Source organism: Lepidochelys kempii, chromosome 3 (assembly GCF_965140265.1).
Source record: "Lepidochelys kempii isolate rLepKem1 chromosome 3, rLepKem1.hap2, whole genome shotgun sequence".
NCBI lineage: Eukaryota > Metazoa > Chordata > Testudines > Cheloniidae > Lepidochelys > Lepidochelys kempii.
Genome location: NC_133258.1, coordinates 205,803,142 through 205,828,533, shown reverse-complemented (window position 1 = coordinate 205,828,533; position 25,392 = coordinate 205,803,142). Strand labels below are relative to the sequence as shown.

The following is a 25,392-nucleotide window of genomic DNA, read 5'->3' as shown; positions in this document are numbered from 1 at the left end:
CAAAGCCAAGCATAAAACCCAGACCTCTTTACTCCCAGCCTAGTGCTCGAGCCACTGTGCCAGACTGCATAAGTTTAAATAAGCTGCTGAACTGGGGCCTATGCACCTCTGAGACTGGACCCAGTTTCTTCTAATGTGCAGCGCTCAGTGTCCTAGTTCCATAATAAGAGGATAGCTTCTCTATCAAGGGAGGCTAGGCATTGTAAACTGCCTTCCAGATGTCCAGTCAGACGTATTGCTAGGACTGTGGGTTAGCATTTCAAGCAAGGAGAAGCCACTCCAGTATATAACTGTGGCAACTTGGGATGTACCAGAGAGTGACCTGTTGAGCCTGGACACAGCTGGGAGAGAGACTGTGAGGGTGTCTTCCCCCAGCTGAAGACAGTTGATGTTGTCCACCTCCTCCGTTAGCAGCTTCTGCAGAAACAGCAGTGCAGAGAGCTGTAGATAGCGCAGCTGCCCTCCCTTCACCTTCTTCTCAGGGATACCTGCAGGATGTCAAGCGCTGTACAGTGATAACAGAGGGGCTTTCTATTTTTCTGTAAATCTAAGATACAAAATCCAGCCCTGGGTAGCTCCCCAAGAAGTCTAGAAGCCCCATGAAAACATCACTTCCAAAGTCAGGCCCGTGACAATACCAGACAAAGTCAAACTTTTGTGAACTGACACGACGCAGCTCAGCTAATTATATTTTAAATTCCACTTGTTATGCACAGTAGGTCAATAAATTCTAAGCCACACAGATGCTCTAATTTTTAAAACCATTAAGTTCTATGTATGGCACACCAGGGGGAGGGGTTGTCTAGGGTGCACATAAGGCACTCCTTGAGATATGAAACATTTCCTCTTGTGCATCTGGGTCATCCTCACACGGCCCCACTCAGAAGGGATATTTTATGAAGCTGATAAATAAGAATTTATATAACTACACATGCAGAACACAAACACACACCACACATATGGAGAGAATAAATAATAAGTAACTGTGAATTAAATATGTTGAAGGATTTTGTTAGCATTATAATAAACCATCAGAGCAACGCCGGAGTGGCCTGGGATGTCGCCTGAACCGCGAAAGGTATTTATGTCCTTTTATGAAATGGCTGTTGGCTGTGGGGGCTGGAGGGCTCAGGGCACTGATAACAGAAACTGGAGCCTTTCAGCTCTAGCTCAGCGGTCTGAATCCAATCCAAGCTGGCTGATAGTTATTCCTGGAGCTTGGCTGCAAAGTGGTATTTGTAGAATGAACTGGTGAGGGGCTATGCATGTGAAGACAGATGGCCCAGTGGTTAGGGTACTAGCCTAGGAGAATAGGGTTCTGTTCCCTGCTCTGCTACAGATTTACTCTTGAGGTTGGATGAATTATCACTGAGTTACCCAGCTGTAAGGTAGTAACATCTCCTGACCACACAGGGGTGCTGTGAGGCTAAATATATTAAGATTGGGAGGTGCTCGGATACTTAGAGCCCTGCGCGGATACAAAATTTGGAATCACATCCATCTGCCGATTTGCAGGACTCTACTGATATTATGGCAATGGGGGCTGCCCTAAGTACCCTATACATAAGGTCATTCTTATTGAATAGACACTGGCAGTCTCAGCAAAGGCCAGGAACCAAAGAGGCCTGGAGGCCAAGCTGGCTCCTGACGCATTGGCAAGGGGGTAGGTTCACCTTCCTCAAGGGATCCTGCGGAGTTGTATCCTCCAGGAGAAGCAGCGGGTGAGGCTGTTCACGTGCCATCAGAAACACCCGGGGTGAGATTTTCAAAAGAGCGACGCTGTTCCCGTTGGCTTTAGCGAGAGTTGTACCACTGACTTCAACGGGAGCGGCGTTAGGCCCATGCACTGTGCACTTTGGAAAATCCCACTCGCAGGGCTCCGTCATGCCTGTGACCTCAGGATGGGGCAGCCTTCCCCAACTGTGTCCAGGCCACCCTGCCAGCTGGGGAAGGAGGAGTAGCCCCCACCCCTCCTCAAGGGCATAATCCAAATCATGTTAAAGTCAGTGTAAAGGCTCTCATTGACTCCAGTGGACTTTGCCTGAGGCCCCAACACCCTTGAAGCAACGTGTGGCCCCCATGGATGCCTGGTGGGAGCAGCCCCCGGTCTCACCTGAGCTCAAGCACTGCAGCCATCCCTGAAGACGCCTTGTGTTCCCCTCTCACCCTCCACGTCTACACATGCACAGGGGTCAGCAGTGATCTGGCCAATAGGGAAATAAAGTTGCTCCAAGGTGTTTGCTGTGTAACTAAAGCAAGGGAAATGGAAGGCAAGGCATAGGAGAAGAGTTCAGGAGAGGGACAGCATGGAGGTTAGCAACAGTGAGAAGGCAGGAGAGATTGCTGCTTCTTAGCATATGCGCAATGTGAGACACATGACCAGGATTCATCACCGAATTTGGTTTGCTGGTTGGATCAAGAAAGATCTGAAGGGAGTGGGGCAGTGGCAGAGAATGGGCCCTGTGAATGAGAACGATCCAGGTGACAGAAGGCAGCAGGGTACCAGGCCCAAAGCCAAGAGCGAAGAAGGGAAACCGAGGGAGGAATAAGGTGAAATAATGAGATGGTGCATTTGGGCAGAAGATGAAATACAGGGAAACAGGAAGAAACGCACCTGGGAGGAAGATTAGGAACGGTCTGTAGGTGAGCACATGGAGGTTGAATTTGATGTAGTAAGAGACGGGAAGCCAATAGAGGAACTCACAGAGCTGAGGAGAAGGTGGCGAGGAAGATGACTTGAGCAGGCTATTTTTGACAGGCTGCAGAGGTGAGAGGCAGGGGAGGGGCTTAACGGTTACACTGTGGACAACGGTTTTAGCAGTGGGGACAATTTAGTTGGGATTTCTCAATCAGCTCATTAATTCACCACAGAGTTACCCCAATGGTGGTGGAAAAAATGTAAGGAATTGCCAAGAGAGCAAACAGAATCCTGCTGAAATCAGCCAGTTTCTAAGCAAGTTGTGCCCCCCTCTACCCCCCCGGCACCCCACTGTTGAACCTTTCAAATTGTCCAAGTCTTCTAACACAGACATGCATAAACATTATAGCAGTGTCCAAACAGACATGAGGAACAAATGGGGTCATTGGCTTTCCTTCCTCCATGATCTGTATAGGGCTGAGCCCGCCATAAACCATCAACAAATAACCCGTTCGTACTAACAGTAATGTATTTATTATATACCGGTTAGACATACGCTTGTTAATTCTTGTCCTAGCCACAATCCCAGTTTTAGCTCTGCCAAGCCCTTAGTAATCTCAGACAAGCAAGGAGGGGCAGGTTTGAAAGATGCAGGTCATATGTATCTAGTGAGGCACTCGTCTTTCTTTATAAATCAGGTGTAAATAGCAAATTAAATTTTCCACTGTAAATTATTTACCCATTGTGTAGCAGAAAGGAAACAACAGTCTTTCTGGCCTAGCCTTATTTCACTATCAGCATGAAAAGGCACAAGATGCGTAAGCAGCTCCAAGCCCTTAAGCTCCAGTCAACCCAAGGAGCATATATGAAAAAGTTTGCTTGACTTCTGTGAAAATACAGGCTGCAAAGAGGCTGTTACTATAATCCTATCCAAACTCAAAATGTAATTTTCTCACTTTGAAGGTTGGTTAGAGATGCTATTCAAGTTACAACCCCCACCCCAAGCCCAAGATCTTTAGCTAAAGGTAGTTTCTAGCCTGGAAGTCAAACCATTATTTTTATTGTATTGACTCAAATGGAATCATAGGCATGTGCTAAAAGGTGCCACAATCAAAGCTTTCCTGTGGCTTTGTGATATCTTGCACCAGCCACACAGGTTTTAAAAGGACAGAGCCGTAAAATTTGTTTGAATCAAACACACAAACTCAGAGACCTGACAGTCTAACCTGATCCAGTAAGAGTCCCAAGACGTAACCTACTGTGCCTTACAGATTATTTTTTTAATGACCTTCCTCCCTACCCTTAGCTGCTCCCTTTCCAGCCAACAGCAACTCTGAAACAAGGAGTGCAAACGTGTCAACATTTCAGCTCCACTACTGGGTCATCAGTGTTGCCAGCTCTCATAATTTTATCCTAAATTTTGCAATATTTGATATTTTTCTTAAATCTCCAGCTCTTGGAGTCCTGTAGTTAGTTGAGAAGAGAATCCTGCTTTCATTAAAGAATGTAAGTTTCTAGTCCTTGTGACTGTGAAGAAAATCTTTCCAACATGACCCAAATGCATACTAAAGGCTCAAAAGCCGGAAACCAACAAAAAAGACCCCCACATTTATTATTTAAAAAAATCTCATGATTTTTCATGGTCTGACTCATGCTTTTTGAACGCTCAGGGTTGACATGATTCAAAAAGTGACCTCTGGCTCTTTCTGCCTGCTCCCTATTGACACCAGGAAGGCTACAGATATTTACAAGTTTCACAGTACATGGGTGGTTTACAAAATTTTGCCAGACAGGGACAGATAGACCATAATCCCAATAAGCCAGTAGCCTATGGTAGCACGTCTCCCACCTGAGGAACTAGGATTTTAATAAAAAGAAAAGGAGTACTTGTGGCACCTTAGAGACTAACCAATTTATTTGAGCATGAGCTTTCGTGAGCTACAGCTCACTTCATCAGATGTTTACCGTGGAAACTGCAGCAGACTTTATATACACACAGAAATCATGAAACAATACCTCCTCCCACCCCACTGTCCTGCTGGTAATAGCTTATCTAAAGTGATCAACAGGTGGGCCATTTCCAGCACAAATCCAGGTTTTCTCACCCTCCACCCCCCCACACAAATTCACTCTCCTGCTGGTGCTAGCCCATCCAAAGTGACAACTCTTTACATAATCAAGTCGGGCTATTTCCTGCATAGATCAAGGTTTTCTCACATCCCCCCCACCCCCATACACACACAAACTCACTCTCCTGCTGGTAATAGCTCATCTAAACTGACCATTCTCCAGGTTTAAATCCAAGTTAAACCAGAACATCTGGGGGGGGGGGGGGGGTAGGAAAAAACAAGAGGATTTTAATATGGCTACAGGCCTCACTTTGGAGGGACTAGTAAGAGTTTTCCACAGTTGGAGGATGTTTTTAAAAAGTAATTATTGATACAATAGACTGATCTTTGGATATTGCAGCTTTGAGGGTATCCCTTCTGTTTATACGAGTCCCATTCCTGTATGACTAACAATCATGAGATTATGGAAAGAAGTAGACTGATGCTGCAATTGCAAAACCAATTTTCAGAAGGTCTTCTGGGCACTAGGAGCACCACCTAGTTTTCTAGGGCTTTAGTTAACAAAGAATCCACGACCCCCAGGCCTCAGCACACAGTTTTTGAGTCTTTAACTGCAATAGCTTAATCCCTTTATAGAATAAGATGATGCAACTTTCCTACCATATTTAGATTAAAAAACAAAACCAAAAACCAAATAGCAATGTTATACTAATTCTTATGGTGATTTTACTGCCAGTCTCCTGAAAGCGGATGCTTTTCCTAAAGGCCAAGGTTATGGAGTCATGTGAATACATAAATTCTCAGTTTTAAAATTTTTAATGTAAATTTCAGACCTTTGTTTTTGCGGAGAAAAAGCTTGAAAGCATGAGCCCTAAAGGCTCGAAAACAAACAAGCGGCAAAAAAAAATAACCCTCAAAATTTTTATTTGTTAAAATTTGACGACTTTTATGACAGTCTCATGATCTGAAGGTCGGGGGGCTTGGCTCATGATTTTCAAATGCTTGGGGTTGGCAATAGTGGATTGCTCAGAATCATTTTGAAAATAAGTTTGTTCCTTCTGTCCTAGAGACACACAGGCCACCCAGACTGTGCACCTCTGAATGAAAGGCACATTCAAATGAAAAATACAAAGAATATGTTATAAAGTGCAATAATTACCCTTGATTTAGTCTAAAACTAATGAACATTAGGTCGATTTAATGTAAAGCAGCTTAACTTTGCTTAAGTGGTAAAGCTTAGCCTCTGAGAATCATTAGTTTCACCACAGAACTTTGTTGTATTTAAATCAGTTAAGATAAAGCACATAGTACTGTGTCACGTATTTAAAAGTCTGAGTCTTACAGGACATTTAAATGTGTGTGTCTAGAGAATGCCTGTAACGAGGGTTACAGTCCATTCCATGGGCAACAGAGAAAATCAACCATTAAATAAAAGTGAGTTCTTCTGCAGCCACACGAGTTAAACTTCAGTCCTGGAGCCACATTCATCTCTGGTGTAACTCTGACCCCAACGGGAAGAACTTGGTCCCTGGTGTCTTAAAATTACACCTGCCTTTCAGGAAGGGAGCAACATTGTTATAGTAAGTCATGTTACTCAACAGAACTCACCCTGCAGGGCAGGTGGAAGTTTAAGTCTCCACACATGTATATCAACATGCACAACAAATGAGCTAACCCTTTCGCCTTGAGCATTCTGGATTTCTCGACAGTACCCATCGGTGCAGTGGCATGGAGAGTTTACATCAGCAGCCAGTCTCAGGAAACCCTCGCTCCCCAGTCCACTCCACAGAGTTAATGAGATTCACCATAATTAGCTCAGTGAGGGATCTGAAACCATAATAAATTAAACTAGCAGCTGAATCAGTAAATAATTATTTTTGTGCTGTCCTCCTTTCGTTTCTGATAGTGCTGGAGTAGGCACCAATTTTACACTTGAAATGGAATTGCATGCATCTACCTGGCTCAAATGCGAGGCTATGGAGAGGTAGACTGAAAGCATCTGTAGAAAGCAGAAGAGAATTTTAGGAAGCGACATTCCCCGTCAGGTTACATGGCACTGTAGAATTTACAGTTGATGAATGAATGGCCCAGCCTCAGAAAGGATTTAAGCTTATAGGTTCAAAGCTTCTTATAATATTTTTGCACTCAGCTGGTGATGCTGCTGACTGAATGTGTTAAGGAACTAATCCTTCTTACAAATTACAAATGCAATAATTATGAGGTTGGTGAACCAACTAATCAGGCATGTGAAACAGTCAGTCCATACAGCATCTTAGTAAGGGAAGTCGTAAGAAAGCTCACAGACAGAGCTAGTACTCAGCTAAAGCTATTTATGCCATGAGCCTACGGGAAATTATTTCTTATTAAACTGGGAAAAAAACCTGGGTGCATGGAAGGCTACAAAAACAACAGCAATGAGCAGAGAGGGCTTTTGACAAAGCAGACAGATCAGATTATATGTGCGGGGAGGATTCCACTCTTTGACAAAGCTCTCTGCCTACATAGGGGAGACAGATTTTTGAATATTTATCACAACTCCTGTAAACAGAATAAGCTTGCCAATGACGGTGCTCATCAATCTCTGCTCCAAGTAAATACATCCGATGTCATTACTGTAATCAGATTAGCTGCTGTCCCTCCACCTCATTTATCAGTAAGGATTTTCTTACTAGACTTGCCATGTTCATTGATTCATTTTTAAAGACATCTTTAGAAATATTCACAAATATTTTACGAGACCAAAGATTTTTGGAGATATACATCATGTACATAATCAGGTTAATAGAGGTTTAGGACTTGCCTACACAGGAAGTTTTGCTGGGATACCTATTATTATATAATTATAATTAATCCAGTGGATGAATTTGTATTAAGATAATTTAGAACAAAGCACTCTTATTCCAGTATAAAGGAGTCCACACAGAGAGTTAATCAGGAGTAGTGATTCTGCTTTAAATTCACACCTGACCTTAATCCGAATTAACTTCCCAGTGAAGACAAGAAGGACTTCTGTCAATATAACAAACATCATTTGGGGTTCTGTTGGTATAGACTGTGTCTACATGAGCAGGATAGGCTGGCATAGCTATGCTGACAGACTCCGTAGTGTAGACATATCCTGAGAGTCTAATATAATCATGTGATTCCAGGAGCTGGGGATTGTAAAAAACCCCCACAAATATTGTGTGACCCACAATGATGTCTCAGGTTTCAGAGTAACAGCCATGTTAGTCTGTATTCGCAAAAAGAAAAGGAGTACTTGTGGCGCCTTAGAGACCAACCAATTTATTTGAGCATAAGCTTTTGTGAGCTACAGCTCTCAAGAATTGGTAACACTGAATCTTGACATTTAATAATGATTTATCTGATTTTCATTGTGACAGCCGTGCATAACTTTTAAGGTAAAACTATCAATTTAAACTGGGAGTTATAATAATTGTTGAAGCCTCTTCCTATAAGAAAGTCAGGATGGAAGGTTATTAGAGTTAATCATTCTTAAATGTCTCCACCTGGAGGGCAAAAGGGGGCTGGATTTAGATATCTGGAGATTCCAAAATAGGCTTTGCCTTAAGTACCAAATGATTCACTGAGAAAATATCTGCCTATAAACTGATTGTCTTAAGCAAAAAAAAGCTTAATTAAATAGGTTCAGGGAACTTTTTTGAAGTTCTAAAGACAATATTCAGCAAACAATTGTCAAGGATAGTTCAAATGCATCTGTGCATTCAATGTATAATAGTCGTGCAGTAATATGTTCTATAGTTGATTATGGCAAATGAAGTTTTAGATAAAAAGGGACAATAGTCTGTAATCAAGGAAATCTACATAATGGTTTTCCTGAAGGATGTTTCTGCAGGTGACGGAAGAGTACAGTATTGTTTTATCAAATGGTAATTTCCCTGTATCTCACCAAACAATGAATTCTGTGTGCTAGTCAGGGGCATAATTCAATTAAAGAGAAGACATCTATGAGAGAGAAAAAAATCTGTTTGACTGTGATCCTGCAAATCATGCAGATGAGGAAAATGGCATTTGGCCCTGACATTCTGATTTATTTCCTATACAATATATTATAATTCCTACAAGATAAGCTTATGCTAGAAATTATCACATGTGCATGGGAGTTATATGTCTGATCCTCCTTGTTTTCCCTTTTTATCTGTTGCCCTATATGTTTCAACCTTATCTTTTTAAGAGAATCTGTAAAATAAATGGTAATATTTGCACAGTTGTAGAATAAGTCCAATATTGCATGTGCCGGGCCAGATCCTCAGATGGTACAAATCGACTCCATTGATTTGGATGAAATTACTCATGTGCTTAAAGTTAAGTAGGTGCTTAAGTGTTTTCTGAGTCTCAGTGAAGAAATAAAAAGCCTACTGAAGTCCATGTGGGTTTGGCCATTAATTTCAATGGGAATGAGACTGGCTGCCAAGTGAAACCCAGGTGATGGTGCTATGAATTTCCCCACAGTGTGCTCTATTTCTCTCTATTCATGAGGCTACCTTGTAGAATGAGCGCTGATGCCTAGAGCAAAGGGTTTACTTAAATGTCTTTATGTCTCTTTGACAAGAAAATCCGCCCCACCCCTACCCCAATGAAGATAACTTTGGGGCAGATTCCAAAAGCCAGACTAGTGTTGGGTGGTCCCTTACTCTTTTGGAGTCAGGCCATTCCTTACATTGAATAATGCATCAGAATCTGGCCCTTGGATGCTCAGTTATCTTTCCAGCAACCCCCATATGAACCATAAAACCTCTTCCATGCTTAATGACTATGACCAATTAAACTGCAATGTAATGTGAGCTAGATTCTACTCTAGATCTGATCAAATAATTCATTCAAAGAGATCAGTCTCTTCTTATGTCTACAAATTATCCAGGAGCAGTTCATGAATGACCAGGATATGCAGGTGAATGAAGACAAACACGGAGATTGATTTAAGTGGCAGGCTGCCACTTTGTTAACTTACCACTAAGAATGGGTGCTATCCACCCACTCCCACCCCATGTATCAGGAATTTAACTGGATCCAGTCCAGGGTTACAGATTTCCCACCCTATAACCAATAAATTGGGGTACATCCTTTTCAGCCTACTCAAATCACTTCTGAATCCTCTTACCCACCTTCCCGCAAAGGGCGTAGAGGGTACCAAAGGGGAACCTCAGTCTGCAAAGACTTCAGGAGTCCCCTTCTCCAAAAAGCACAAAGTCTACCAGCGAAATCCTGGGTCTCTTTTACCTCTGGGAGTTGGCCCTTTTGGGCTTTCTCTGTACTGGACACCGGCTGTGACAAACTAAACATTCCTATAAATTCCTAATGTTAAATATCCAAATCACACTCTCTTTAACCTAGTGGTCCTTTCACGATGCTGCGAGGAAGGGGGAAAAAAAAAAACAGCCCACCACCAGGACTCTGCCAATTTGGTCCAATAGGAACAATTCCTTCCTGATCTAAAAGCAGGCGATTGGTCAGAAACAGAGCATCCTAAAAACATAGCTCCTATCCTATGGGGTGGGAGGGGCAGCTAATGAGGGGAGAGGTCCCTAGAGCCCAGGAAGAGGTTTAAATTAATGGGGTGGAGCAAATGGTTAATCTGCTCCCCAGCCAACTAGCCAGTAGGAGACAGAGAACCCAGAAAGAAGCAGCCCATCCCTGCATTCTCAGACATGCTTTCCCAGTCCCTTCTGGGCTGTCTATCCCACTGCCAGTCTGATCTATATATTCACACTGGGGGAGAGGGGGCATTTTCTCAGATTTACTCCCTGTTTGAAACTATTCTACAAGCATGAAATTCCCAGAGGGCCAGCCTAAGGCCTATACGTCACTCTAATCACCTTAAATAGGGTTTAAGAAGGATTTAAGTGCTAACCCCTCCGTGCAAGGGTGGATTTTACCCCAAATAGTCTCTCTGAATAATTCTTGTCTGTAGGGTCATGAACAGTTGGTTGTGAAAATCTGAGATTCAAAATTGAAGCTGTGTTGGTTCATTTCGATTGGTCACACAAATCACATGGTATCATTTCCATACCCTGAATGACTACAGCAATTTTTAGTGTCAGTCTTCCAGTGTGAATCCTATTTCCTACCTCAGAATTCACTCTGTAAATATTCCCTTTAAATTCACTGCTTCTGCAAATATTCCTGCCAGTCAATTCATACAGGTGAAAAACAAACACAAGAAAAGGAATGAACACAGCCAATTGTTGAAGTCAGTTTTTTTCATTCACGTGAATAGTTACACAAAATGTTTTGCACTGTTTTGAGAGCTCTGCTAATCACAGAACCTAGTCACAAAGCAAAGCAAATTTCCTCACAGCTACAGAGAGGCCATTTCTCTTTTAAAGAAGTTCACCAGTAAAGAAGTTCACCAGTCAGAAGAAAATTAGATCTCCATATCACCATCATTTCAAAGGTGTCAATGTTGTGTGTGTGTGTGTGTGCAGTGGCCAGGGGATGGGGTGGAGGTTGGTGCAGTGATGGTTTGCTCAGTACTATAAGCTGGCCAGTTAAAAGCTTCAAACAGAGTTGCTTTCTTGCTTGCCAAGAACCCAAAATAACCAGAAATGTTCCAGAACAGAAAACACGAGCTGTTGATGTTCAGCACTTGAAAACCGTAGACTTTTCTTTAGACTTTCCAAAATGATATTCACCTTGAGAGGCCTGTACAGCAATTGGGATTTGCAGATGGGGGATGGAAGCAGACAGAACAGGTTGGCATGACCAATCAAACAATCTTCTGCTCCACACCAAACCTCCATACACATAGGCGCTGACCCCGTGGGTGCTCCTCCTCCTACCTCCTCCTCCTACCTCGTCTCCTCCTCCCCCAAGCGCGCCGCGTTCCTACTCCTCAACCTACCTCCCAGCGCTGCCTACCCAGCCACTGCCAAACAGCAGTTTGGCAGCATTTAGCATGCTCCGGGAGGGAAGAGGAGGAGCAGGAATGTGGCACGCTCAGGGGAGGAGGCAAAGAAGAGGCAGGGCTGGGGCGGGGATTTGGGGAAGGAGTCGGAATAGGGGCAGGGAGGGGGTGGAGACTTTGGGGAAGGGGTTGAAATGGGGGCGGGGCAGGGGTGGGGCCTCATGGCAGGGCCGGGGGGAACAAGCACCCAAGGGAAAGAGGGAAAGTCAGTGCCTATGTCCATACATGCATTATTTGTATTGAGGAGTACCTAGTAGGCCCATCCCTGAATCACGAACCCATTGTGCTAGGCACTGTACAAACACAGAATAAAAAGATGGCAAACACACATCAACATCCAGTGTGGTCTACAGTAAACGCACGGGCCACCTGGATAGGAGGGGGAAAAAATCTCCCAAGCTCTTTTATTCCACACAGTCTGCCATTACCTGGAAGGAATTTATAAGGATGTCTATCAAGTCCTTAGAAGCTAGGAAATCTCAAAGTAAGGCTGTTAGTCATCCTTACTGGATAAAACATGAGCCAAAAAGTACTGCAACAGTGAAGTGCTATTGTACATCAGTCTGACAACATTACACGAGCTGATCACCACCAGCAGCCCTCATAGGCTGTTTGTCTTTCCCTCCCCTACCTTGCTGCCAGGCTTTTCAGGCAGCCAACCTCACCTCATCTCCTTGACCACGAGCAAGAATTCAGGGGAGGGAGGGGGAGGTCTTTCTTGAGGCCTTTGCCCTCCCTTAGTAAGGATGTCAGGCACCCGCAGTCTGTCAACATTTTGCGAATTGATTCCTCTTGCTAACACAGCTCATTTCTCCAGCTGTTTACTTCAAAGCCACTTTTTTTATGGCACTGAGGGAAATCTACATCCACAGAATTTCTGGTTAGGTTTTGTTATACATAGGCAGTTTTTAGTTATTTGACTAAAGAAACTCACTGCTTTGGGGATCTTAGAATTTGCCCCTTTTCCCTCTAACTTTCCACTCTCTACCAGCCTTTGAGTCACTTGCTCACATTTAGATCTCAGAACATCAAAGAGAAAGGGGCAAATAGACATTCATTCCAACCAACTGGTAAGCAGAGAAAACAAATCAACTGAGCTGAATGACAGTACTGCAATGCTATGCAGTTGAATCAGAAAGCTCTGACTTCTTGCTTGGCCAAAAACTAAAAAAATAAACTTTATGTATATGAGATTTTTTTTATTAGATTTTTATTTCATACAGTTTCATTTATTCATGATATCACATGGCCTAATTACCATAAAAATATCACTACTTCACAGAATTCTAGTTTCTTGTTGCTTCTGATCCCTGCAAATCATATGCCCATACAAACTGTCTGATTTTGAAGACCCTCTTATCAAAACCTATTTTCTCATAAGTGCACTAGGGAATTTATTAAAAGTAAAATGTGTCCAGCTCTTTATTGTGTAAGCCGAGAGGTTGGGGATGATGCACATGGCAGACAAACACACCAAGGATCCGCCAACATAAATCTGAGAAAAGTAGCATGGATATTTTTAATCATTTTTCTACTTCATATTTCATTCTCAGCATTTTTATCTACTTGCTACCAGGGCCACATTGTGTTTTTTTCCAATGTTCTTTGTAGAAGCACTTTTACAAGGTCAACAGCAATGAACAACAAACTTTCATTTTGTGTGGTACGCCAGGAAATGGAAGTATATGGAGTTGCTTGAAGTTTTGCTCCTGAACTGAAAGTTAATCTAAATTCAAGAACAAAAGTATTCATATTTGTCCTTGTATGTCAAGGATTACTACTACTGAAAGTGCTTTCTACTATCAGCATGTCACTTTCTCAGCTTCTTAATCTCTTTCTTTCTGTTGCTCAATGGCTTCCTCTTACTTTCTTTCCCACTGCAAAAGTAGTCTTTTTTTCTCTCCCCTTTTTTAATACTTACGAAGTTAAAAGGGCCAGCTCAGCCTGACCACCTGGACGTCGCAATAGAGCTTTCTCCCAGGCCTGGCTCCCTGCCAGTTGCCAGCTGTGACATTGTATGCATCCATCTTAGTTAATTCCATGCACTTGGATTGTACCGGTTCTGTTTACAACAACCTTCTGCCCCTCCTGTGTCCAATTCCAATTGTCCTCAACTTTCCTTGTTTAATACTGTTTTGCAAATTATTAAGCACTGGAAGTCCATTAATCACAGTTCACGTCCTGTGTAAGCCCACACAACGAAGGGAAAGAAGGGTGAAGGCCAGGCACGCTCAGATCCCTGAAAGAGCTTGGACGGTGGTCCATTCAGATCCCTAACGAGATCATTACTGCTAACTAAATACAAACCTGACCTCATAACCCTCTGGGAAATTATGTGGGCCCCGTGCAAGACATTAATATGTATCCCACCCCTCATCGCCACCCCCCACTCCCTTGATAGGCTGAAAACTAAACCTGCGATCAAAAGAACTCTAATCACTGCTCTGATTGTAGTAAACCAAGCCTGACACAGAGTTCCCTGAGGCCTCAATAGCTACATCAGTGCCACCCCCAGAGCCTGCACCCTTTGCCAGGCTTGCTAGCAGCCAGGGAATTGCAAAGAGTCCCAGCTTTTCAGTTTACTTGACACACTGTGTCTATTTTCTGGACCACCTGGTAGGCTAATTTTAACATGACACCAGTTCAGCACTCCCACTTAGTCCTCAATTCTCCCACACAGCCTAAATACAAACTGAAATTCCTCTTAATCCACTCGTCCACTGAAACGTCCCAAGTTAAAACTACACAACATGGGCTATCTAATAAAGGATTACATGATTTTACTCTTGTCTGATGGCACCTGTGATGAAAAACATGGCCAAAAATAATTATCCCTTTGGGCACAATTTGAGCACCTTTTCATGTTTGCTTGTCCGTTCACCGTAATCAACTAATCCATCCCTGGTCCAAGCATGACGGTTTTACTCAAAGCAGCGTGACAAATCAGTCTTTTCTGGCCCACTTAAGGAGAGATAAACAGGCTGAGGAATGTGTTTGCCTCTTGTCACTTTCAGTCTTTGAAGTGATTCCATTTCACAAGAAATTAATTTTAAAAAAATAAAACCAAAACCTTAAAGCAGCAACAAGCCGATATTCAGCTTGAACGACACACATAATGGGAGCATAATTATTAATTTTCTGGTTATTTCTATATCAGAAAGTGGGGAAGGTTGATCTGATGTAGAACATGAGAGATTTCACAGCAGGAAGAAACTGAAATGTTTCAGTTTCAGAAATAATTAGCACACCAATTCACAGGGGTTGACAATTTTCAGCATTTCCACTGCCTGGAATATGAAGTGCAATTATTTTGTTTACCCCACCTCACCATCCTCAGCCATTGAGGAGGGAAGTTTTATCCTTAAGATTGGGCTTGAATTCTGGCATCGGTTCAAACAAGAGTCAGTAAAAATGAACATTCAAATATCAACTACATTTTAACATTGACTTTTTTGAAGACAAAGTAACATACAGTAACACATAAAACAGATTTAGCAGATCTAACGCGTGTGTGTGTATACATACAGAGTTTCAATTGTCTTCCTACTCAGCAACAAACATCTCTTCAGAATTCATTTTTCTTTCTTTCATAATTAGTATCTATACAATTCACATGCTGTATGGATGGAACAAGGTTGGGGGTGGGGAGTCCTTTGTATAAATCAGTTTTAAGATACGCTTGGATTTAACATTGATCATTTTTCTTTGTTCTGTCTATGGGGTCAAAGTGATGAACACCAACAGTAAGAAATGAATCAGTGTTTGTTACATTACTTAGCTGTGAAACACAAACAGGCACTATTTGCTCAGCGGTCCCTGAACACCATTCCTAGTACTTATCTTGACCTGGGACAGAGACGGAAAATATTTAACACATGACCAGGAAGCATGCAGCCTAAAAATCAAGTGTCATTATCTTGGAGAGAAAGTAAATATTACATCTGAAAATCTTCATCTGTGAAATTCAGTGGTCTCTTGGTTTTATACATGATATACCAGATCCTAATGCAACTGTTATCCGACAGTGAGCTGATTTTGTAGTTTGCAAAATTAACAGTATTTATCCTGTTAGTTTCCTTAGTAACTATCCATGCATTCCTTAGTGTGACAAGGTCTCTTAAGCATTTCATATAGTACTTATCTATTTTCTTGCTCTCACCTCCCTCTCACCTTTACTTTAAGCACAGAACGCAACACAATCCACTACAACTAAAGACTAGGCTGAGAGTCAGATTAAAATTATCCCTGTTTGCCCTGACCTCTTTTCTCTGCAGGTGAGAGCGTCCCCATTCACAAGCTAAATGAAGCAGAAATGATGGAGTGTTTGTTTTCCCTGACTTTTCTTCAGCCTGCCAGTAAATTTACAGCCACGAATATGAAGTGTTAATTTAATGTTCCCACTGAGCATCTCATTGTCAACAAAGGCTTCAAACCATAAGAGAGGAAAAGGTTAGCTCATGCAGAAAATGACCCTTATGGTTTGATTGTCTTCTGGTCCAGACTAGCAGCAAGCAAAAAGCTAAGGGCTTTGACTTCCAGCTTAATGCATTTGATGGCAATAAATGGAACCTCTCTACCTCCGCACATAGAAAGAATCACCTGTAATGCTCACTTATTTATGTTTGCAGGCAATCTACACAAAACCAAAAGAGAAGTGGGCCTCTCTTTTCACTCTGATGACTAATTTGACAGAACCGAAAACTTAAACCCTTCATTATGCCAAACTTAAACAAAAGGGTCTTGCTCTCTAAAGATTACAACAAAGCATTAATGATGGCATGAACCATGAAATTGCTTTCTTCACCAGGTGCTTCAAAACGTCAGGACCTCCACTGATGTGACGTACAGAGAGTTGTACAAGCAAGAAGTCTTATATGCAAAAAATATATTCTTAAAATTAATATTAAGATTTAAATAAACAAATGCTTTCCTGGACTTTGTATGACAGCAACAAGTATATAGACTGAAGGCCCTATTCTCATTTACACTTAGTCCCTTTTACAGTGCACGCTGGTAATGTAAAACAGTCTTAAAGTTAGTATAAATGTCATTTACAGAATTGTAGTTAACAGAAAAGACAGAGTAAGGTAAGGGATCTTAATGTAAATGAGACTATGACCCTGACTATACATTTTAAGACATCAACATCTATTTACACTTTGTCTGATAATGTAAAATAAAAATATAAGTATGAAGCAGATATGGAAGAGTAACATTTTCCGTAGAAACAAATGTCAAGTCTTTGTTACTTAAAATTTATTCTTATATGAAATATCCCATTAAAGTTCTCAGCTTGGAAGCTATGACATTTTTTTATTCTACAGTCTGGATGTTTAATGGGAAGGGGAAAATGAGCGTAGCAATTTGATTGGTTTGGGTACCTTTTTCGAATCCACTAGTTAAAAATGGGTTCACTTTTTAAAAAAAATTGTCCATGTTCCAGGCTGTTCATGTACTTTGTGGACCTGGCCACTTTGCTATTTAAAATAAATAAATAAAAAGCAATCCCACTATTAATATTTAACAATTGGGCCACAATATGTTAATTAACTACCCACCTAATGTGTATTATTAAACCATACATCTGTATTATCATCAAAAAGGCACCATACTACGTGCGGACAGGTGAGAACCCAACAGCTCCCAAACTGCATTAACTGCATTTCAAAAATCCATTCTGCAGTATTTCGAGGACATTTGATGTGCCATGCACAGTAATGTACTTTAATACGTCTAAAAGGACCACCGCATTGACTGAAATAGCAAAGCCTGGAAGCAAAGCAGAACGCACAGTAATGAAACAGTTGACTTTTTGTTTTTTATTTTACAATACAGCACTTTCATTCATTCCCCAGATAATACCCTTCCCCATTCACATTAGATCTGTGGCCTGAACCAAAACACCAGCAGATTTTGTGATGGCACTAACATTCTAAACCAAGAGCCCAGTCACACTGTTGTGATTGGCGCCTACGACCACAATGGGTCAAACCAAATAACCAGACCCAGAACTTTGAGGATCTTGGAAACCCAGATCCCGATTTTGTACCTTGAGATCATTTCTAATTCAGGCCTCAATCCTGCAATTGACTCCACACTGGCAAACCCCTAAACTGTAGTACTCCATTGATTTCAGTGGGGCCTGGCACAGGTGAAGGGATCTGGCCACAAGCAACAAATTGCTGGATCAGGCTCCAAAACAATATTAAAACTATAATCAGTGGAGTGCAAAATGTACTGAAGTATCTCCACCAAACTGCATGGGGAAAAATTGCAATTTCATTCTATTTTACAGCCCCCCAAATTAAAACAAAACAAAAACAAAATACACACACAACAAACCCTGATCATCTGAAATTTCAAAATTGGTGGCTTTTCACTCAAAAAATAGTGCACACCAAGGTTTTCTGTGCAACTGGATAACAGTCGCAAATTTGCAAAAGCCTTCAATTTGGGTGTTTTCAAATTGTATTGCAAATATTTGCAATGTTTGCCCAGCTCCAATTCTCACTTAAGTTATAGTGGGGGGAGGGCCTGACATTCCAAATCAGTGTTGCCACTCCATCCTTCATTTATACCATCTTTGAGAGGTCCAAGACCAGCTCACGGTAATTTTTTTATAAAGTGCCTAATTAACCTCTTTGGTTTTTTTTTTAACTAATCTGATTGGTTCCAAAGAAATAACATCACCATTAGATTACTCAGAAGCTGGAGAGCAGGAGTCTCTCAGACATCAGCACCAATGAGATCACTCAGGACGGTAGCTGAGTTCCCTGTCTCTGTTTTAAATTTCTAACTTCCTTATATCCAAGGCCTAAGGAGTTACGTGATGAACACTTCAGTCACTGAAATCCTTATGTGCACAAGGACTTCGGCTCATTAAAAAGGTCCTAAGGATAAAAAATACTGACTTCTTTCAGTGTCAAACTACAATCTCAGGAGGTATTTTTCCCCTTGAGCAATACTTTACAGCTGTTACCCTCCCAGCCATTTGTTCCTTGTCTACCAGCGAGTGTGTGGCATGCTTTACTTTGACTTTTATTGTGTTAGCTGGTTGAAGTCAAGGTTTTTTCACATTAAATTAAAAAGTGATATTGGAAATAAGCATGGTTACAAGGAACACAACACCTGTGTAGTATGGCTAACTGAAACCTGTACCCAGGAACTTCCTGAGTTCCCCTGACATTTACCGGGCTCCAGGTCTATTGTCAGCTAAAACACTTGTCCCCTTTCCTTCAGCCTCTTTCATGCTGATCTCCCTGATTCCCACATCACCCCCCACCAGTCCATCCATTCCATAGCTGTTAAAATCACCTTCTTTGCCAGATAGCAAACCCATGTCTCTTCCCTGTCTGAATCTCTCCACTGGTTTCTCTTTGCACATCATATCAAGGTTAAACTCCTTGAGTAAAACCCTGGTCCCATTGAAGTCAATTGGAGTTTTGCAATTGACTTCAGTGGGGCCAGGCTTTCACCCCTCATTTTTGCTTTCAAAGCCCTGCACTGCTCTGGTCGACACCTCAGATCTTTGTTTCTTGTTGTATTCCCCTGTCCCTATTTGTTCCAATGATGTAAGCTTTACCACTGCGTTCTTTTCTTTTCCCACTCTTGTCTCCATGTCTTCGCCCACATTACCTCATAGGCATGGGACAATCCCCCACTCCACTCGGCTTCCACTATTGTTTCATTTAAATCCCACATAGTATCATATAGGTACAAATACATAGAATCATAGAATCATAGAATATCAGGGTTGGAAGGGACCTCAGGAGGTCATCTAGTCCAACCCCCTGCTCAAAGCAGGACTAATCCCCAATTAAATCATCCCATATGTGTCTCTGTTGGTCTGTCTGGTACATACTAAGCTCTATGAGGCAAGGACTGTGGTTTTTGTGTCTCATATAGAATCACTCTGTGTCAAGTCTACAATAGCAATGGAAATAGTTCATGAGAACCAGTCAGTGAAATTGATTTAGAAACATGTGTGAAACTTACCCGTCTTGTTTCAGTATTCAAGCAAAATGTAAACAGAGCAGGAAATGAAATTTTAAAAAATATTTCAGCTTTCATTATCTAGTTGCTTTTAGTAATAGAAAGATTTTTGATAGGGCATCTTGATTGTTTCCTTTAATTTTTTCAAAGTGTATATAACAAATATCTATATCTATGTTTAGAGAGATACAGTATTTCTTAGTTTAAAATGTATTATTCACACAGTTTATCCTGGGCTATGCTTAAAAACGCCATGCTAGAGTTGACTAACATTAAACACAAAAACATCCTGTCTTTGGTAATCATTTGCCAGTCAGTCACATTGTCAGTTAACAGTAGTCATTTTGAAAGCAGTAATTCATTCTCTACAGTCCTTTCTTAACACAATTTTCAGCCTGCAATTTAGATGATAGGAAAATTACAACCTTGGTGCACTATATTATGTGATATAAATGTTATTGCAATTAAGCCAACAAGAAACCCACACACACAAAATACAAAGATGTTTAGTCCATGTTTTTTTCTTATTATTTCCTAAAAACCCCTGGGGTCATCAAATGGTAGAAAAAGGGAAAGATGAATTTACATTAGTACAATGTGACTGCAAATAACAAGAACTCAGAATCAACACAACAACATAGTTGACATGTTAGCTATTTGGGAGTTTTAAAACAAAGCAAACAAGTTATTTGCTGAGGGCATGCATGAATGGGGACAGACATGATTTGAATTTTAAAATATGGCTGAAAAGGCCTCATATAGCCAGGAATCCTGGCAGCTGATGAAAGAAAGAAGGCAACTACAGTTCCTGTACCATCATTGCCTCTGCACAGCTCTGCCCCAGATTACATCTCCTTGCTAGTCTGTTACTGCATTCCCGCTCTTCTACTTTGCTCTACCAACCATTCAAGCCCCAATGCCTCCTCTGGGCTTGTTGACACAGTGCATTAGTTTGCACCAGAGGGGTGTGAATTCTAGTGCTCACCAGCTGGCCCATGTGGACCCTACTAGTGCACTCTAAAAGTTCCCTTTGCACACACTAATGTAGTTCTGTTTCAAACAGCACAACATTAATGTGAATTGGTAACTTGTAGTGCACAGTACTAGGGGCCATAGGGGCCAGTTATTGTGTGACACGCTAGTATGCACTAGAATTTTCCCCTTTGGTGCAGGCTAATGCCCCATGTAGACAAACCCTTTGTGTGTCCCCTCCCAACCCTGTCTTCCATGCTGCCCCTATGCATGGATCAACCTTCCAATCTCAATGCACCAGAGAGGCCTTTAACAACCCGCTGAAGTCAATGGGAGTCTTTCATCGGCAGTGCATCAGGGCTTAGGTCTTGACTCTGTCCTTATATTCAAATCCCTCCTAAAGACACGGTTTTAATGGCATAACCACAAACCCTCATCAATCAAATGTCTTCTTTTAGGGTTTTGTACTGTCACCCGTCACCACAGCATCTGAGCACAGTAACCTCTCCTTCTCAATGCGACGTAAGGAGGGAAAGGGAAGGGTGTTGAAGTAAATTAAAGAAAACAAATTCAGACTGCTAACAACCAACATAAAAAAACATAGCAGCCTGAAAATTTTCCATTAAAATGTTTTGCAGAAATTTTCCATATTTTTTGCAGTTTTCAATGTACAGTTTATAGCAGGGGCAGGCAAACTTTTTGGCCTGAGGGCCACATTGGGGTTTCGAAATTGTATGGAGGACTGGTGTAGTGTATTAATTTGCTTCCCGTAGGAATGTGCTATTTACGATGTACTAGTTAACGGCGGCCAGTCCTGGTGCTCTGTTAGTAGCACATTCCTACGGGGAGCAATTTAATATACTACAGCCGGCGGGTCTCGCAGCCGTGCTGCCTGGCAGGATCTTGCAGACCTGCTGCCCACAGCACTGGCAGAATGGTGAGCTGAGGCTGCGGGGGAGTGGGGACACTTGGGGAGGGACCAGGAGCTCAAGGGCCGTGCAGGACAGTCCCACGGGCCAGATGTGGCCTGCAGGCTGTAGTTTGCCCACCTCTGGTTTATAGAATCGCTGACATTTTCTGGAAATTTTCTGGAAAGCCAAAAATTTCAATGAAATTTTTCCACAAAAAAGTCCAATATTTTTCATAAATACTTTTCTGCAGGTTTTTTGATCAGCCATAAAATGAAATAAAGATATCAACTTACATTTTAAAGTCATGCATCATGTCAGGCATATAACAAACCTAAGTATTGGCATGATCATATTATTGTAATCTTTGTTCCTTCTTTCACTACTGTTTGTTGCTTTCATTCTTTGAGTCATGTCTATAAATCATATGTTCCTTGGGGCAGGGACCATGTCTTTTAATTAGTCTACTAAGAGTCTAGCAAGATTTCAACAACAGAGATTATTTTCACTGTCACAACTCAAACAATCTAGGCTGCTTTTCAGTAATCAAAGCAAATTGCAGGATCTGCATTTGCTACCAAAATTTCCTTTGGCCTAGGAGGCATGTGGACAGTTCCTGTGTTCTAGGCCCTACTCCTCCTCTGAAGAGGCTTAAGATATCTCTACCCCTCCTCCCAAAGGTGAGTTAGTGAGAATTCACACCACCTCCCACTGAAGGGGCCCACTATCAGTGTTTCTATTTCCCAGATGGGGTACCTGAGAGATAGGACATTTCGGTGCAACTTGCCAAAAGAAGTTTTCAGCAGGGCTAGGAACATAAATCCTAACCTCTGAGATGCAAGGCTCATGTCTAATCCACTAGATCACATTGGCTGTCATACCAATCACTTTATATATTTGTACTTAGGCCAACACAAATATAAGGTTAGTAATTCTTACCCATCCCTATATTTGTTCTGTGCTTGTACAGCACCTAGCACAGTGACATCCTGGTCCATGACTAGGTATCCTAGGCACTACAATAATACAAGTAATAATAATATAAATTGTTTTGAGGTTTACAGATGGAAAGGTACTAGGTAAACACAGAACATTATTATTTGCTATATTTTTCAGGCACAGAGAGATCCAGTGCCTTGGTTGGGAGACACTGTTCGCCTGGTGGGTGAGACATTGGCTGAAAGACCAAGTGCTGTTAGTCCTTCTCTAGCACTTAGTTTGCTCCATTATGCCAGCATTTTTTACCAACATTTGGAAAGAAGGGAGGTAGACTGCACAGGGTGTATGTGCATAATTAGCTGGTTGTACAGTAAATATGTCCATCGCATTAAGTGAAGATTAAATGAACCTGGGCTCTTAACGAGCTCTCAAATGCTGCACATTTTCCCAGGATCTGGAAATGTGTGTGGGAAATAGCATTCTAGGTGTCTAGTGAACTAGTCCCTGATTACAGAACTTATTTTCATTCTCTTTTTATATATAACAAAAATCCAAGCAAATTCTATACAAAAAATGACAAGGAGTCTGGTGGCACCTTAAAGATGAACAGATTTATTTGGGCATAAGTTTTCGTGGGTAAAAAACTCACTTCTTCAGATGCATGGCAAAAAACAACCATAAGAGAACATTATTAGCATTCAAAAGCCAAGGAATGGAAAAGTTAAAAGTTGTAGATGCAAATTTGCTTGTATACATTCTTTTATTATATGTTCACATATAATTTCTCAAATAATACCACTCTTTTTCCCCCTGCAGTCCTAGGAGGGGCTACATTTCCATGGTAATAAAGATTTCTCAGAAAGGTGTTGAAAATAATCAGGAGGCTAATGAGGTTTTGTGCAAACCTCCTGCCGGTTGCATTCCTTTAGATCAAATATCCTTTGGTTTAAGTACAGAAAACCTTTTTATTTATAGGCACATTAGTAACACATTCTTGCAAACACTGGAAGAGGAAAAGAAACAAGAAGCTAACATAAAATAATATGACAGCGCCTGTTTTCACTGCATTTGTACAGCACCTAGCGTAACATTGCCTCAGTCCCGATTCACGCCTTGAGGTGCAACCATAAAACCAAAATACATGGTGGTACAGCAAGAAGAAATACATTTGATTCTTGTGCCTAGATTCCAAAACCATAAGATCCCTTCACAATTGGGTAAAGTCTTCATTTCCAGAACACAGGGAAATGGTATATATCAAAACAAGCGATCAGGAGAAAGTGAGCCACATTCCTTTCTGGGACAATGAAGCACAATTAGAATAATTCTGCTCTAATAGTCTGTGTGTCTAAGGTTGGAGTCTGGCTAGCCATAGGGAGTCGTCTACATTTACAGCAATTTGTTTGTGATTCTCCTCTTTATTCTCCATCCTATGCCAATAAACTTTGTTTTTATGTAAGACAATTTTAACTGCGTGGGGTCTGTGAGGTTACCTGTTGTGCAAGAAAGAAACTCTGTTTCTCACTTCAGAAAATGACTGCGTCAGGAGTAGAAGTAACAATCTGAGGGCTTGTCTATGCAGCATGGCATTGCAAACTGGAGGGGTGTCATTTTTAGAGAGCTCGAATGTGTTGCACTCAGACTGCCCCATGTAAACTGTTGCTTGACTGTGTATAGCCAATTGATTTTGTCTACACTTGTGGTTCATTATTAAAGATGTTCAAGAGACCAAATAACCAAGTTCAGCCAATGTATAGACAAAACATTATGGTACGGAGAAGAAAGAATGGGCAACAGGGGATGGATCACTTGATGATTATCTGTTCTGTTCATTCCCTCTGAAGCACCTGGCACTGGCCACTGTCAGAAGACAGGACACTGGGCTAGATGGACCTTTGGTCTGACCCAGTATGGCCGTTCTTATGAACTAATACAACCCCAGTCTTTCCAGGAAGCAAGTACTCACACTATGTTAAGTCCACCTGACATAGAAGGTGGGCTCCCAAAAATACACCCCCAGAATTCTCTCTATTGATAATGGGGCTGTTTACAAGCTAAAACCCCCAATTGAAAGTTCCACCCACCAATTTAAACTTGTTTTTCTAGTACCATTGTGTACCCCTCTTATCTTTTGTTTGTGAACACGACATTTCAAACTAATTGAGCCGGGAAGGCACTCCCTATCTGTGCCAAGGTAGAACACTTATGTATTTTGCCTTTGACAGCATCTCTATCTTCCTATGCCAAATGCTGAGTTGTACTGATACAAGGCATTGTGGGATACTTAGCATAAGTGAGCAAGAGTAAGCATACTGATTACCCAACACTTACATTTAACATGATATACACCATATCAAGACCATGCCAAAACATCCATTAACATGGTGTATACTGTGCCCAGAATATATATTCTATCTAATAAGACCCTGCTGGCACACACTAAAAGGTACCTAGTTCGCGTTGCTGTAGTCCCATTTCAAACAGAATGACATTAACATGTGGTAGGTACCTTTTAGAGCATGCCGGCAGAGTCTGCACCAGGGCAGTTAGACCACAACACGCTTGAGCGCTCTAGAAATGACAGCCCCCTAGTTCGCAGTGCGGCACCATACAGGCAAGCTCTGAATCACAATTCTCTGTGCTGTGAAAGGCCCAAAAGTGTCTGGAGTGAGTCAGCGTGGGAGCGAAATACTTGTATGTATGTACGCATGGGAGCGGAACGTTATTGTGTTTGAAATTCAACGTTTTATTGAAAAATGTCATCAAAAAGTCAAATTTGGGGAAATTTTGATCAGGTCTAATCCTGAATGACATCTCTGGTAATGCAATATTCTGGTCACCACTTAGCAAAGCAGGAGACAATACAGTATGTGCCAAACCCAGTGTCTCCAGAGGCATCTGAGTAGAAATGGCTGTAGAGGGACAAGTGTCACTCTGAACACCCCAATG

The 25,392-nt window shown here is 41.6% G+C and overlaps 1 long non-coding RNA gene across 2 annotated transcripts in view; it reads right to left on the bottom strand.

Annotated features, from left to right (window-relative positions):
* LOC140909751 (uncharacterized) overlaps positions 1-25,392 on the bottom strand; it is a 114,834-nt gene that overhangs the window by 63,936 nt on the left and 25,506 nt on the right. The window contains exon 1 of one of the 2 annotated variants that reach the window (XR_012158345.1): positions 13,554-13,938. The exons of the other annotated variant lie outside the window; for it this stretch is intronic. This is a non-coding gene — a long non-coding RNA (uncharacterized lncRNA). Of the gene's footprint in view, positions 1-13,553; positions 13,939-25,392 lie in introns of those variants that run through there. 2 annotated transcript variants of the gene reach the window in all.